Here is a 6369-nt window from a genome sequence, read left to right on the forward strand (position 1 = left end):
ATGATTGAGGTATGCTTCATTAACAGATTAACTTATTACTTTTACAAATGTTATGTGTTGTCCAATTTTACTTTTAACTAATACAATATATGTTCTTTGCAGATCAGATCAGATCGAGCTAGCGCATACAAATTCTCAAGACATGTATGCCTTCTTCCAACATTAATAACTGTTTATCAAGTATAAACAGTGCTAGCTATCAGCACTTGTGTTCTTTATTATAACGGATGAGATACTGTATGCGTGCTTGCTTTTCATTACTATGTATTAGTTGTAATCTACAAACCATTATTTAGCTCATCTTGACTTGGGACATGATTGAGCAACGACCCATTGATTCAGTCCATTCTGACCCATCCAAATTTTGTCCAAACCGTTCATTCTGTCACCTCTAGACATGACTAATAATGTTTTTCAAAGAAGTGTAAGTTCCAGATATGGCAACTGAAGAACCAAAAACCAATATCATGGTAACAATATCGACACGGTAATGCCCAAAAGAGCGCCGGTAAATGTCATGACATATCCAAAGAATGGAACGGTTAACGCCACAATGACAGTGTTGAAAACTAAAAATGTTCTGATGAAGTAGCTTATGATAAATTTACTCTTTCGTAAAGGTAATTTATCTTCAATAGCCGTTGCAATTGGAGAGACGATAAGAGCATACTTTGTTATTGGATTAACGAGTGTCGTATATATCGCGATTTTTTAACTAATTTTCCTAGTAAGGAGATTTAATGTTATTTGTGACATTAAATTTTGTCCATACATTAAGTACCCCATAGTTGCCATTGGATCCATAGGTTATGGTGCTAAATATAAAGCACACAAATAAAACTTGTTTGACAAAAAAGAAAAAAAAAGGATTTAAGTTATATATACGATGATCAAATAAAATATGTTTATAATTATTGGTGTAATATGACATGTAGGCTGTAGCAAAGGTATTTATAATTTAGTATGAGAAAATATGAAATATCATTTCTTTTATAATTAGACATATGATTATTTATAAATTGAAATGTTCATCTGCCAGCTTCATATTCAATCAAATATTGAACAAAAATATTTTATTTATAAATTGAAAAGTTCTTGAATCTCACGCTAAGTTTTCTGTTCCATATATTTTTTGTGTCTTTCCTATATGTTTTTGTATTATTTTGTCTATTTTATGTGGTTGAGTATCTCTCTCCAACTTCCAAGTGTTGAAGCACTTTCTATGTGGCGCGGGAGTAATACTTCCTCCATCTCATTTTATGACATACTTTTATATAATTTTTAATTTGTTGTCCCAAAAGAGATGTCATCGATTTTTCTATAACAGAAAAATAACATAACTTTAAATTTCCTTTTACTCCCGGCCTTCATGAAATGATATACAACCACAACTTTCAAAAAAATTATTTCCTTCTTTCTTAAGAATGTCTAGTCAAAAAGTAGGCATAATACATAAATATGCCATTTAAGTTGGCTTCAAATCACATTTTATACCCCTTCAACTTTCGGTGTGCACAAATAGACACTTAAAATTTGTATAAAGTTGAACAAATAGACACGCATGTCCTACATGGCATCCTACATGTCATTTTTTTTATCCTACGTGGTATCCTACGTGTATAATGTCATGTAGGACTCATATGTCTACTTGTTCAACTTTATACAGTTTAAGTGCGTACTTGTGCTTACCCAAAGTTGAAGGACATAAACGTAAAATGAGGTCAAGTTAAACGGCACATTTATGTTTTATGCCCAAAAAGTACCATGTAAGCTGAAACTAAAGTAATACATGTTTATCAATAAGATATTATCAGCTTGGGAAATTGGCTCCTATCCTTCATGGAATTGCATATTGTTGGGAAAACAGCATGACCACAATAACAAAATGTATACATACTTATTGCACTTATCAATCCATCCCATCTCCAAATCACACCTTTTTCTTCAAATCCAATACCATCAATTGCACCAACCCAAAATATTAGAAAAAACCAAAACAATTGAAGCCAAAACTCCACCAATAGAAACATACACCAATAAACCTAAACTTTTCAACCATGTTGTTGGCAATATTACAATAGCATCTAACAAAACAAATACTTCCCTTCCAACAATTTTAACACAACCAAAATGAATTTTTGCATTTGGGAATAATTTTTGCAAATTGTCACCTTCTAATATAAGGAATTCAATTGCAACAAAGTATAGTTCAAGATATAAGAAAATTGATATCAAGATTCTTCCTTTGTTACCAAAAGCAAATTCACCAATATCAGGATATGGATTGATTGATGGTGACACACTCATGCATTTTTGCAAAAGTAATCCTGTGTAACAACATATAATTGCTACTAAAAAAGTAGCATCAAACATAACCATCCTCCTTGTGAAAGTGCATAGGGTACTGATATTATTCCAATACCTATATGAAAGAAGAAAAAAAGAGTGCAAGTTCTATGCATCTGAGTTAGTGTATATTTATACAATCAGGTCACTTATAAGGTGACTACAGATAAAAATTTATTTATCTTTGTGATATACTCATAGGTAAGACGATAGAAATAATAATAAGTAACATAATTAAAATGGTTACTCTATATGTGCATATAACTTCAATTAAATTATACAACAACATATCCAGTCACAAGTAGGGTCTGAAGAGGGTATTTGGTGTAATATATGCCAACATTATCCCTACCTTATGAGGGTAGAGAGGTTGTTTCCGCTACAGCCTTAACTCAAGTAAAGCATAACAAAACAAGAAGGAAAAAAGAATACCAGTAGCACCAACAAATAATACGATAACTGAAATAAAAGAAACATCATATAAAAATAAGAAGTATAAGAAATTAGGCGGAAAAATACTGTCACGCCCCGAGCCTACACCCTGGACGTGGCCGGCACTCGAAGACCATTTCTGGTCCCCAAGCGAACCCTCATCCTGGCTGACTCCAAGCGGAATACTAACTTAAGCATACAAGAGCTTAAAACTGAATAAGAGTTTATAAACTCAACTTTATAAATCTTTAACTCAAAAGAAAACTCTGTATAATAGAATATATATACAACTCGCCATAAAAGGCAACTTTAGTCTTCAAAACATTTAACAAAATAAATGAAGAGACTTCTGAAACTCTATTGTCTATCTATGAAGCCTCTAACTGATAAAGATGGAAGCCGGGACAAGACCCACGACCTCCTAACAACTGATACAACTGAAAGGTAAATGAAATCCTCCGGAAGCAAAGAGGCTTGTCATAGCTAACTGGAACTCCCGGATGTATCAACGAATCTCCTGTTGATGATCCTGAATACCTGTGTCTGCATCATAAAAAGATGCAGGCCAAATGGCTCAGTACGTGGAATGTACGAGTATGTAAGCTAGAAAGCTAAACAACATAGGCTAGAAGAAAACTGGAATAAACTGAATAACTTACCTCTTTTTCAAACTTTCTCAACTCAAGGAATACTCAAAACTACTCAAACTTACTCAACTCAAAAGATAGATACTGGACTCAAAGACAGATACTCACTCAAAGATATATACTCAACTCAAGATATATACTTAACTCAAAGATACTTAACTCAAGGATACCGACTCTTGAATAACTGAACTCAACCTGACTGACTTCTTTCAATATAAGGCATTTAAAATAAGTGCGATATAAAGAAAGACTGTTTAAAACATGCTATAAACTCTGAGTGTATACAAGGATACAATAAGCCTGAGATGTATATAGAAATACAATTGAACTGATGTATATAAAATACAATAATTTCTGTGTATGAAAATACAATAACTGCTGTGGGAGTTTCTCTAACCGACAACCATCACATAAGAGCTATAGTGATGATACAGCGATCGACCTCACGCTGCCAGAGCATCTTATACCCGGCCAAAGGTATAAGACCTGAACTGCCTAATGGATCCACTAGTCTAATCTGAAAAGGATTCATCTAAAAAGTATGATCCTTTTCTACCCATGGTGGCTAACATGGTTCTATGGGGGCTGTGGGTTCTTTGAACGCTCCCCCAATTCGGTGCTCGATACTACTCCCAAAAATGTACTGGCTCTTATGTTTTTAAAACATATTTATTCCTGCTGATATGAGATAATTACTCAAAAACTAGCCCGAAGGCTCTTTTGGAAATCTCAGTTTCCAACCTTGTTTAAATGTAAAAACATTTCTTTAAAACTTCTTTGGGAATACATAGTTCCCTAATAACTTTGAGAAATGAACTCAACTCTTTACTCTTTACTTTACTTGAAACTCGATACTTTGACTCAACTTGAAACTCTTTACTCAACTTGAAACTCTTAACTTGGAACTCTTCATTCTTTACTTAACTTGAGCCTTAAAATGAAGTTAAAACGATCAATGAAGACTCTTGGAAAATCTTAAAGACTTGTTTTGACTTACTTACTTCTAAGCTTGACTTCACTTGACTTGGAAACTAACTTCACTTGACTTTGAAACTAACTTCACTTGACTTGGAAACTAACTTCATTTGACTTTGAAACTAACTTCACTTGACTTGGAAACTAACTTCACTTGATTTGGAAACTAACTTCACTTGACTTGGAAACTAACTTCACTTGACTTGGAAACTAACTTCACTACAACTTCAACAACCAATAAATCTTCTCTTGGAATTAAAAACGAGTTGGTGTGTGGGGGTATGAACCAACCAACACTAAGGATCATAAAATCCCTCAATATACAATAGGTCACAACTCAAATACACAGCCCAATCCTGTCCCACAACCAACAATAACTTCAACAACACAACTAACAACATCAACAACAACTAACAACTTCAACAACAAATCCAATCTCTTCTCAAATCATAAAAACGAGCTTGGTATGTGGGGGAAAGGATAAACCCACACTAAAGACTCACATACCTGATTAGGGATCACCCCCGACAAAAATCCACGACGATCCTTAGCTTCTTCTTCTCTTTCTCCTCTTCTTTTCCTCTTCTTTCTCTCTTATCTTCCAAGCCCTAACTCTCACTCTTACTCTCACTCTTTAAAATGGGACAAAAATGATCCAAACATCAGTCTAACACCTCAATATAACCCAAAGAAAAGATTAGGGAAAAGACCAAAATACCCTTAAAATTTTCGGACTAAACAAACTGCACTGTGCGACTGTGCGACTGTGCCAACAACCCAACTTCCAAAGGGCATAAGTCACTCATACGAACTCGGAATCAAGCAAACTCGGCGGCGTTGGAAAGATCATTCCAAGGGCTTTCCAGACATAACTGGAAATTCGCCTAAATCATTTTGAGCTAGGAGATACGACTGCTCAAAGTTGACCAAAAACTCACCTTTTTTCCATAGCCAAATTTTCCAGATTCTTTCCAAAATGACTATTTCCAATTCAACTCTTCTTGGAACTCAATGTGCTACACCTAGGGACCTTAACTTAACACTCAAGAAATTTTTTATTCCTCGGTAAAATCCCACTCCACATGAAGGATGGCTCGAGTCTTAGTTCGAAAATTCTCTGGGGTGTTACAAATACTAATACCACTGATAAGGGAAACTAGACAGCACGACTATCTACTAGCCTTTTTACACCAATTCACGACCTTCATGTCCTCCTATCTTGATTCTTGGATCATATCTTCGATAAGCTAAGTGATTATGACTTATTTCTACTTTTGGATGTGTCTTGAAAATAACAAAAATAAATAAAAAAATAATGAGATGTTTACCTGATAATGCATTAATACCATTGAAATATGTTCTAAAGAAAGAGGTTCCTTTACTAGGCTCCATAATTTGTGGAATCTGATTTTGAGACTCTATTTTCTCCACACTATGGGATTCCATATTTTTTTGAGTGCCAAATTTAACATCAAAATGCTAGTTTATATATTGGGTTTTGGCAAATATGTCTAGAATAAAAATATTCTATCTATATATTTTTTAGTTATTAATTCACAACTGAATCAATAAAAAGCTAGATTCTCAAACTCATAAAGATGTAGGTGATGGCGTTCTGCGAGGGGCGCTCAAACCACTTGACGATAAGGAGAGGGACGTTGAAATATTTTCTATTTCACAGTATTTCTCACTCTTTTTAATAGCTTTAAAAAATTATGTATATTTTTATATTGAAAAAAAATTAATTTTTATTTCTCATTTGATTATTAATGCCACCGTAATGCCATGATGCACTAAGAAGCAGGACTGACAAGTTTCTAGATCAACAGCTTCTGAACTAATTAACACCCAAAATAAGTTTGTTCATCCTATAAGATAGTTTTGACCCGCTAAAATTTTATTCTTGTATGCCTATTTATTTTGGTATTATTTTTTAAGAGAATTTTGTCCTATTTGGTCCCGCTCTGCC

At 33.9% G+C, this 6369-nt stretch overlaps 1 pseudogene; it reads right to left on the minus strand.

Annotated features, from left to right (window-relative positions):
• Positions 1-465: 465 nt before the first annotated feature.
• Positions 466-5846, minus strand: LOC125812836 (amino acid transporter AVT1I-like; annotated as a pseudogene).
• Positions 5847-6369: the final 523 nt, after the last annotated feature.

Source organism: Solanum verrucosum, unplaced genomic scaffold (assembly GCF_900185275.1).
Source record: "Solanum verrucosum unplaced genomic scaffold, falcon-dt-bn FXZP01001088.1, whole genome shotgun sequence".
Classification (NCBI taxonomy): domain Eukaryota; kingdom Viridiplantae; phylum Streptophyta; class Magnoliopsida; order Solanales; family Solanaceae; genus Solanum; species Solanum verrucosum.